This window comes from Musca domestica, unplaced genomic scaffold (assembly GCF_030504385.1).
Source record: "Musca domestica strain aabys unplaced genomic scaffold, Musca_domestica.polishedcontigs.V.1.1 34, whole genome shotgun sequence".
In the NCBI taxonomy this organism is placed as follows: Eukaryota; Metazoa; Arthropoda; class Insecta; order Diptera; family Muscidae; genus Musca; species Musca domestica.
In genome coordinates this window covers 8,681,536-8,692,581 of record NW_026712313.1, presented here as the reverse complement: position 1 = coordinate 8,692,581, position 11,046 = coordinate 8,681,536, and the positions used below count along the sequence as shown (strand labels likewise).

The following is an 11,046-nucleotide window of genomic DNA, read 5'->3' as shown; positions in this document are numbered from 1 at the left end:
CAAGGAAAAATGGATGAAAATAAAGTTAGAAAGTATTTAGAGGACAGTAAAAGAAAAATAATAGATAAAATAAATAACTCTAGAGAAGATTATAAGGAAAATAGAAAAGAAGGGTTTATAAAAAATTATAAGGCCGTCCGACATAAGGAACAACCGAAATATAAAAAGACAAAACTGGAGCGAATACATCCGTGCAATATTAAAAGACCTTTGAAATTTGCAGATTTGGACAATACTGATGATACTAATATGGATACCACAGACTAGAGGGATAATTACTACAAAATTTCTGACAGAACAAAGAGGATATATGGACATTTGCATGGGAAATCAGAAAATTGTTAATGAATCGGACATAATTTTACATATAATCAATCTTCACGAAATTGAAACAATTTTAGATGACATAACAGATAACATTATTCTAATGAAAATCGAAAACAAAGAATTACTTGAGTTAGAACTATTAGATGCCAGAAATAAATTAATGACGTTGATACCCAAACAAAATAGAAAAAGACGTGGACTAATTAACGGTATAGGAAGTATGACCAAATGGTTATTTGGGACGATGGACGATGAAGACAGACGGAACATACAAGAACATCTTCTTAATATTAATGAAATTAAGGAAAATAATAATCAACAGATTGTAATTAATGATTATTTCAATATAACTTTAAGTCATTTAAAGATGGTAATTAAGAATGATAGAAAGAAAATAGAACAAGAATTAAACTCTATAAACAAATTTTTAGAGGAAGAAAATAATAAAAGTTTATACTTAGAACAATTGACTAATATACAATTAATTAAGAATAAGATAGAGCATTTGCAAGACAACGTAATTTCTGCAAAATACGGGATTGTACACCCAAGTATTTTAACAAGTAGAGAAATAAGAAAATATGAAATAGATTATAACAAACTTAAATATATTCAGTTTGGAACAACATTTCTTAACAACTCTTATCTTGTGTTTGGAATAAAAATACCTAAACAATTTATAACAGTAAAATTAAGATTTATTGTACCAATACCAGATAATGAAAATAATGAAATAGAATCTAATATGGAAAGATTTTTTGAATTTCAAAATAAAACTTATAAATTTGAAGAGAATAAACATTTAAAAGATTTAAAGTTAAGTCATCATTGTTTAATAAAGAATAATTGTCAATTGATAAAAAATAAAGACTTTGAAATTATACAGTTAGATATAGACACAATTATAATTAAAAATGCAATAAACACGACTGTAAATCAAACTTGTAACTTTGAAAAAATTTTGTTAAATGGAAATTATTTAATTAATTTTAATAATTGTTCAGTTAGGATAAAAGATTATTATTTTTCAAATATTGCAGAAATTACAAAAGAAAGACAAATAATTGAAAATACAAACAAAACTCAAAATTTTAAACATAAGATATCGTTCGAACAAATTGAAAAAGAACATCAATACAATGTAAGAAATATCGGAAAATTAAAATACCACACTAAAATAACATATGTATGTAATATTTCTATAGTAATTGTAATAATTATTTTAATTTTCATAATCATAACAAAACATAAATATATAACTGTAAAATTAAATAAAAGAATTCAGGAGAATTCTAGTCTAAAGGGGGGAGTAGTTACGTATAATCATACTACCCCTGATAAAATTGATAAGTTCTTGGAAACAATTAGCCAATAAAACGTGTACAATTATTGCACTGTAAGCATAAGTGAATTTGACATTCTTTAGTTTGACTTTATTTTATTTTTCCAGTTAAAACTGTCTGGAGCTGAGTATACAATTATTTACAAAAGTGTGTTAATCAAATTTCATTTAAAATAAACTTATGCTAACACTGCAATAATTAATTAACAAATAATACCTGTAGAATAAGTAAATTAAAAATGTAAAAGTCAGTCTTAGTTCCATCCTCTTAGTCGCAAGTCGACGAATAAATAAATAAAAGAAAGAAAAAAAAAAAAAAAAAAAACAATTTTTTTTTTTTAATAAACATAATTAATCAGGTTATCTAATTCGCGCGGTCGATATTTTGTTTGTTTCGGATGCAAAAACTTGTTTTGTTTTCGTTATTTCTTGCGTGTATTCTTCTTCGTCGTCGTGGTCGTCTTCTTTGATTTACGACGGTTTCTTTTTGGGGGGGACAATAGCAAATTCTGTGCAACGACGTTTTTTGTGTTCTCTCTGTGTGGGGTTTCAGGGTGCCACCTCTGAATGTCACACACATTCATAGAAGTTTTGTGTTTTTCCTTTTTTTAAAGGCCCCAAAACATAGCCAAAGAAGTCGTCTTAAGAATCAAAACAAAGCAAAAAAAAAATCCCAAAGAAGTGAAAAAATAAAAGAATTTCAAAAAAGGAAATCAAAGAATACGAAAAGAATTGCAGTGCCGTGGGATTTGTGAAACAAATGACAAAACGTTGTTGTTGGCGCTGTTGTGAATCCCCACCGCGTTAAAGAAATGTGAATGAATTGTGTGTTGCGTGGTCTTCGTCGTTTTGATATCAAAACAACGGAATAACAACAATAATAGAAAAAAATAAAAACAAAAACAACAAAAATTCAAACGAATGCAGAAATAAAAAAAGCAGAACTACGTAGCGGGTAAGTACAGGCATCAGAACCCAAACAAAAACAAAGAAAACAAACAATAAACGCGGTGAGCACCAACAACCTGGTTGTGAGTAATAACCTGATACTCCCTAACATAAGACCCTCCCTCCCCCTGCCACCCTACCCTACCCGAAAATAAATTGAAGAAATTCATTCACACACACAAGTCTCACCAATACCCAGGCATTATTCATGGCATATCAAAGAGACCAAAACAAGCAAAAAAAAAAAGGTTATTTCGGGTAGGCCGAACTTTTAATACCCTCCAACATTTTAAAGGAACAATGGGGGGGCTATACGAAGATGTGGACCTTTTGTCTTAGGCTGTAGTACCCATTACGAGCTTTAAATTCCAAATTTGAAACAATTCCAGTGAATAATGTTCCTATAATCATCAAAATACCGAATATCGGGAGGTATCGTTATATGGGGGCTATACAAAGATGTGGACCTTCAGAAGCAATTTCTTGTCATAGGCTGTAGTACCCCCTACGAACTTCAAATATAAAATTTGACGCAATTCCGGTAAACAATGTCGCGAAAATCCTTTATATGGGGGCTATACGATATCGTGAATCTATATAGGCAATTATTTTTCTGAGGGTAAAGTAGTCACGAATAAATCCTTGTGTAGAATTTCAGACAATTCCATTGAAAAATGTGGCTAAAATCAGCAAAATACCGAATATCGGGAGGTGCAGTTATATGGGGGCTACACGATATCGTGAACCTATATAGACAATTCTTTTTCAGGGGGTAAAGTACTCACGGAGAACACCTTGTATAGAATTTCAGACAATTCCATTAAAAAATGCGGCTAAAATCATCAAAATACCGAATATCGGGAGGTACAGTTATATGGGAGATATACGATATCGTGGACCTTTATAGACAATTCTTTTTCAGAAGGTAAAGTAGTCATGAAGAACTCCATGTGTAGAATTTCAGACAATTCCATTAAAAAATGCGGCTAAAATCATCAAAAGTCCGATTATCGGGAGATGCAGTTATATGGGGGATATACGATATCGGGGATCTATATAGACAATTCTTTTTCAGGGGGTAAAGTACTCTCGGAGAACTCCCTGTGTAAAATTTCAGACAATTCCATTAAAGAATGCGGCTAAAATCATTAAAATATCAAACATCGGAGGTACACTTATATTGGGGATATACGATCTCGTGGACCTATATAGACAATTCGTTTCCGGAAGGTCAAGTTGTCACGAAGAACTCCTTGTGTAGAATTTCAGACAATTCCATTAAAAAATGCAGCTAAAATCAGCAAAATGCCGAATATCCGGAGATACACTTATATGGGGGATATACGATCTCGTGGACCTATATAAACAATTCTTTTTCAGGGGGTAAAAAACTCACGGAGAATTCCTTGTGTAGAATTTCAGACAATTCCCCTGAAAAATGTGGTTAAAGTGGTTAAAATCGCATGAAGTTATATATCGAAGCTATATGAAAATCTGAACCGATCTCGATAAAATTTGGCAGAGGTATTTTTGAGAAGTATCTGATGCCCGGTATCAAATATCATTCTAGTGGAGTGCATATTACCTATCGGATGAAACTTATATATGAGAGCTATAGCTATATCTGAACCGATTTCCACCAAAACTTGTTTTTAGCATGAATTCCGTTGGATATGCCAAAATTCAGTCCATTTGGACTGATATTGGTCATTTGGTGCACAATTGACCCGAAATCGGTTGAAGATATACATGGGAGCTATATCCAAATCTGAACCGATTTAGACAAAATTTTAAACACTTATTTCTGAGCTGGATCTGATATCTGATACCAAAGATTATTGTTCTGGAGTGCATGTTACCCATGTGAGGGACTTAAAACCCCAAATCGGATAAAAAATATATATGGGAGCTATACCTATCCAAATTTATGTACCTGCTTCTAGACTGAATTCGGTCGGACGTGGCAAAATTCAGGTCATTTGGATTTTATATTGATCATTTGGTGGACAATTGACCCGAAATCGGTTGAAGATATATATGGGAGCTATATCCAAATCTGAACCGATCTGGACAAAATTTAAAACACTTATTTCTCTGGTACCAAATATCATTCTTGTAGAGTGCATATTACCCATGTGAGGGACTTAAAACCCCAAATCGGATGAAACATATATATGGCAGCTATAGCTATATCTGAACCTATTTTCTCCAAATTTCATGTATCTGCTTCTAGACTGAATTTGGTCGGATGTGCTGAAATTCAGGTCATTTGGGCTAAAATTAGCCATTTGGTGCACAATAAAAGGTAAATCGGACGAACTTAGATATGGGAGCTATATCTACATTTGGACCGATTCTCCCCAATTTCTATAGGGTTCGTCTTTGGGACAAACAAATATTGTTTGGTACATTTTGTTCACAAGAATACATGGACAGACTGACTGACCTGCATAAATCGCCTCAGAAAGTGATTTTATGAAGATTCTCAAAAGTAACTATGGCTCTATCTCGGTTCCTTCTCCGTGTTACAAACAAATCTGCAAAGACATAATACCCTAACCACTTTGTATGGTATAGGGTATACAAAACACTGAAAACTTTTGCGCCAAAGTACGGTTGGTTGGATGGATGGATGGCCACGCAAAATTCTGCGCTGCATGTTTGTCAGGATGTTGTTGGCGATGACTTGTTTACAATTTTGTTTACTCACAAACAAAACTTCAACAAACCTCAAAGACAATGCCATCAACAACAAGAACAACAATAATAAAATCCAAGAAACGTGAATAACAAAACAACTCAAACCACAACCAAGCAGCCGTTCCGCAACGCATTGCCAGTCCCAGCAATATCTTAAAAATTTGTTTTCAAAGAACAACAAGGGAACCTTTAACGGAATCATCATCACCATCATCGCCAACAACACCACCACCAACATTTGTCGTCTTCGTTATTAATAAATAGCAACAATAACAACAGTAACACATCTTCATCATCATCATCATCATCATCGCGCCATTGTCCTCAACACTATCAGGAGCACAACAAAAAAAACAGTGAACGAAACAGCAACACCGCCACCACCAACTCCAACCATACTTGCATGACTGAATGGTTGGCTGGTTGGTTTGCTTGTCCCCAAAATCCCTCCCCCCTCGCAAACTGTTGTTTTTTTCTTGTTGTCCGCATCGTTAATACTTATTTTGTCGTAGTATTTGCATTCACTCTTGGCTGTTGTTTATTTTTTTTGCTTTCATTTACTTTGTTCTTGTTGTTGTTGCGTTCGTTTTAATTCATTCTAAGACGACATCAACAACAACAACAGTTTTACGTCGCACTCAGTCAGTTAATGCTGCTGCCGCGCTACTACAGCTACTACGATGACTTGTATGACAATTTCAATGAGCAGGGTTACCATGTATTTGGAAATAGGAACTTATTTGGATCCATTTTTGGAATATGTATGTAGTCCGTTCCAGAACTGTAAAAATGTACAAATATTTAAAACGATGGCAAATTTCTCTTTATGATATGGAAATCAATAATAACAAGTTAAAAAACAGTAAGTTCGGCCGGGCCGAACTTTGAATACCCTCCACCATTTGGAATGAATTTTGAAATTTTCAAAAAATAAAATCTGTAAAAAATTCTGTTTAATTTAAAAAAAACCGAATATAGCCGTTTTATTGGGGTCTATTGACGTGGACCTACAAAGACATAGTTTGTCATAAGCCATTACCATATTCAAAATCGATAACTTGAAATATACGGTGAATAATGTAGCTAAAATCATCAAAATATCGTATATATCGGAGCTGTGTGAAGACCTGGACCAGCCAGACAATTTTCTGTCAGAGGCTGTAGCATCCATTACGAAGTGTAAATACGACATATCAAACAATATCGGTGGGTATTGTACCTAATATCGTCAAAATACCGAATATAGGGAGGTACTGATATATGGAGCCTATACGAATACGTGGACCTGCACAGACAATTTTCTTTCATAGGCTGTAGTATCCATTGCGAACTTCAAATACCAAATTTGAAACAATTCCGGTGAATAATGTAGCCAAAATCATCAAAATACCGAATATAGGGAGATACTGATATATGGGGGATATACGCAGACGTGGACCTGCACAGTAATTTTTCTCTGTTAGGCTGTACTATCCCTTTGGAACTTCAAATATCAAATTTGAAACTACTACGGCGAATAATGACGCTAAAATCATCAAAATACCGAATATTGGGAGGTACCGTTGTATAGGGGCTATACGAAGACGTCGACCTGCATAGACAATTTTCTGCCTTAGGCTGTTGTATCCATTTCAAACTTCAAACACTAAATTTGAAACAATTCCAGTGAATAATGTAGCTAAAATCATCAAAATACCGAATATCGGGAGGTACCGTTATATGGGGGCTATATAATAACGTGGACCTACATGGCCCATTTACGAACTTCACCTGCCTACTGAAAAAATAAACATGTGTGCAAAATTTTTGCCTTCCATCTCAATTCGTTCGAAAGATAGCGTGATTACAACAGACAGACAGACAGACGGACATCGCTAGATCGTCTTAGAATTTTACGTTGATCAAGAATATATATATTTTGTAGGTTCTATTATGAATATTTCGAGGTGTTACAACTGACTTTATGTTACGACTTTATGTTACCATTCACCAATACAAATATTTAGTAGAACTACCCATAACAAAAAAACCGGGAATTTATGGATATTACTTGAAGTCGAAATGGGCTCCAGACTTGATGGACTCCAAATCTGAAATGATCTCCATGAAATTAACAGAGGTAGTTCTATGATGTATCTGATAACCAATAATCATTGGACCCAAATATCGTCCGATATTCATCAAAATCCATCTAATTTGAGCTGATATTACACTTATTAGGCAGAATAGTCTTGAATCCGATTTCGAGATATATAAGGGATATATATCTAAATCTGAACTGATCTCTATGAAATTTAGCACAGGTATTTCTATAATATGTCTGATAATCAAATATCGAATATCGTGCTTGTGGAGATCATTTTATGCAGGTGAGGGACAAAAATCGGATTAAATATATATGTGGGCCCTCTAGCTATATCTTAACCAATTTTCACCAAATTTGATACACTCTCTTCTGAATTCGTCGGTATGTGCCAAAATCCTTTCTTTTTGGACTTATGTTAACCATTTGCCGAACAATTAACTTGAAATCGAATAAAGATATATATGGGAGCTATATTCAAATCTGATACGATTTTGGCTTAGGTATTTCTGAGCTGTATTTCGTATGTGCCAAATTCCATCCTATTTGATCTAATTTTACACATTTGGTGCATAATAAAAGGCAAATCGGACGAAGATATGTATGAGAGCTATAAATTTTCACCCATTTTCTTCAACTTTAATAGGGTTTATCTAAAAATGCCTGGACAGACGGACGGACGTCCATGCATAAATCGAGTCAGAATGTGCTCCTAGGGTATGAAAATGGCTAGTATATTTTGGTACTAGTATAGTATATTTTTGGAGATTCTGAAACAGAGAAAAAACGGTTGTAACACCTCGAAATATTGGTACTAGACCCACGGTGTTATATACCGATCTTCCTATCTCTCCAAGAGCTAGCTATGTGTGTGTCCATCCGTCTGTCTTGTAATTTTGTAATCACTATACAAGTCTCAATTATCATCCGATCCTCACAAAGTTGCATGGAGTTAGAGCTATGGTCAGAATAACAGCCTATTATTATCCCAAATATCGGGAGATATTCTTATATTGGGGTTATTCGAAAACGTGGACCTGCATACGCAATTTTCCGTTAGAGATCTTTAAATACGAAATTTGAAATAATTTTAGTAAATAAATAGCGGCATTATTTACTCATTTAATCAAAATACCGAATATCGAGAAGTATGGTTGTATGGAGGCTATACGAAAACGTGGTCCGACATGACCCATTTGCGAACTTAACCTGCCTATTAGCAAAATACACATGTGTGCAAATTTAAGCCTTCTATCCTAATTTGTTCCAAATATAGCGTGATTACAACACTCTTAAAACTACTTATCCTAACTTAGATTAAATGGTCGGTTTTTCAACCAGGCTATTCCAATCCGATGCTAAAAATATTCAATGAAAGAATAATAGTCCATCATCACTCTTAAGCATGCAGGGCTGATGGTGGCAAATGCTTCCGAGCTCGTATATAATCTGAATCCTCAAATCACCCCCAACGACGCAGTTATCTATGAACCTACATGGGCTGTGCAGGAGTCATCTGCCCTACGGAGGTGGCGGAGGTCTAGACGAGACGAGAGTATTTTTCTTTTCCACAACCTTTCCATTTGTTGAGACGAATATCAAGCCAGACGGGGAAGGATTAGCGACCATAAACAAGATCTACCTTGATTGACTGACTGATTCGACTGTATCAAGAATACAGACCTTTACCAGTAGATAGGACATAGTCTATATGATGAATACGTTCGAACCTATCCTGAAAGGCTACCACTAAGTATCTCATATTATACGAGACATAAATCTACTCCGAGCCTATCTTAAGAACCGACTGAAACCCTCTTAAATTAGGACATACTATGCCCGGCTGACCAAGAAAGGTCGTAGCACTACATTTCCCTACATTCAACTATAGGCGCCATCTAACGAAGTAGCGATGTTTGGAATCGAGGTATTTGTTAGTGAGCCTATTAATCGACCTAGCAAGGGGATCGGTAACGGCTTAAAGGACATCATCGGCATAGGTCAGGAGAAGACCGGCAATGGGAGGGTGTTGCGATGTTGTTGTATAACATCGGACCAAGGGGGAAACCTAAGAAACCCATGTCAGAAGAGGGCGGCGACTAGAGAGTCACTCAGAGAAGAAACGATTTCCATTCTACAGGATTGGTCGTCAAAGCCAACCGATAGGAATCAATATAAAATTCTATTGTGCCAGACAGAGTGGCGATATCTAGAGAGACGGCTATAGTTCCGTACTTCCTGTCAAAGACTTTGCTAACAAAGCTACTAAAAGTCGTTAAGGCATGGCTTATAGAGAGACAAGAGCTAAAATCGAAATTCCAATACAGTAGAATCCTCCTTTCTTCTACGGTTCTTCTATTCCTTGCCAGAACAAAGTATTCGAATAACTTTCCGAACGGTAATAGAAGGGAAATAGGCCTGTCGTAACCATACTGAGAGGGATTAGAACCCCTCTTCAGTATGGGAATCATCTTGGCCTACTTGCAAGTGCAATAAATTCGGGAAATGGTTGAAGAGGATCGTAAATAAAGGCAGAATCACCTTTGCTGCCGTGTTCAAAGCTAAATCGGGTCCATTTGGTCCATACCTCAGTATTTTCCGGCTGGTCGGCGTTAAGGCGCAAGACAAACATTCCTGGGATGGACAAATCCACTATCTTCCCAAAGGGAGATAGAAGAGGCAATAGCAGTGGATGAAATGCTAAGCGACACGATAGGTGAATGGTCTCAAATCCTCACTTGACACTGAAAAGAATCGTCGACTGAAACTCCCCCATGCCGAAGTGTTCTCTGCACGTGGTCCGGTAACATCTCAGACCTATGTTCGTCAGAAATAACCCTACAGGGAGGCTGACAGAATCTCGAGAGGCAAGACCGGCTATTCGCTTGACATTACCATATGTCTGGCAATTGGCCGCAATTACCTCGAGAAAGCCTTTATATCGATCGATTTACAAAGGCGAATATTGGCTTCTATAATCTGGTCGAGGTTGCGCATGTCGACCTTGGGGACTAGTCGTCACTCAGGAAAACCAGATCTACACAACACCCAACAGAGCTGTCTACGTTTCCTAATAAAACTCAAGACGTGGGTAGGAGATTGCCTAGGATAGTTATTTTTTGGGCATCCTCAAGGCAAGGCTATCTATATTCGAAATGGATACATTGTGGTCGGCTGACAGGGCTACCTCTTCCAAGCCGCTGCCTATATCACCGGATTTTCATCCTGTCGAAGTTATATGTTTCGTCCGGTCGAAGTTATGAAACAACCTGATTTCTCAATTTTGTAAAAAGTCTATGTCTATCTCTATGGGGATCGCCCTATGGTCAGACTCAAAGTAATGGGTTGCTGAGGTAGTTCTCCCGAATGGCAGTACTATCCCTGGTGTATGCATGGAGAAGTCGATATACGACCTTGTCACTCCATGAGGTCTAGTGCTTCTATCAGATGAAATGAAAGCTATATCCGGACTATTGAGAGGGAAGCCAAATATTGTTCTTCCCTGGTATGCACCGCTGCACCTCCCCATAATAGATGTTTCGCCTTTCACTAACTACTAGGTCGCCACTGCCGCGTAAAGCGAGTATGGGGTCCACATCCAAAATTTGAAAAGAACCAACAGGACACCGATAAACAGAAGCGAAGG

The 11,046-nt window shown here is 36.2% G+C and overlaps 1 protein-coding gene across 1 annotated transcript in view; it reads left to right on the top strand.

Annotated features, from left to right (window-relative positions):
• Positions 1-2,142: 2,142 nt before the first annotated feature.
• LOC105262174 (uncharacterized transmembrane protein DDB_G0289901) overlaps positions 2,143-11,046 on the top strand; it is a 151,678-nt gene continuing 142,774 nt past the window's right edge. Inside the window, exon 1 of the mRNA XM_059125655.1 lies at positions 2,143-2,624. The gene's annotated coding sequence lies outside the window, so the exon portion shown is untranslated. The remainder of the gene's footprint in view (positions 2,625-11,046) is intronic.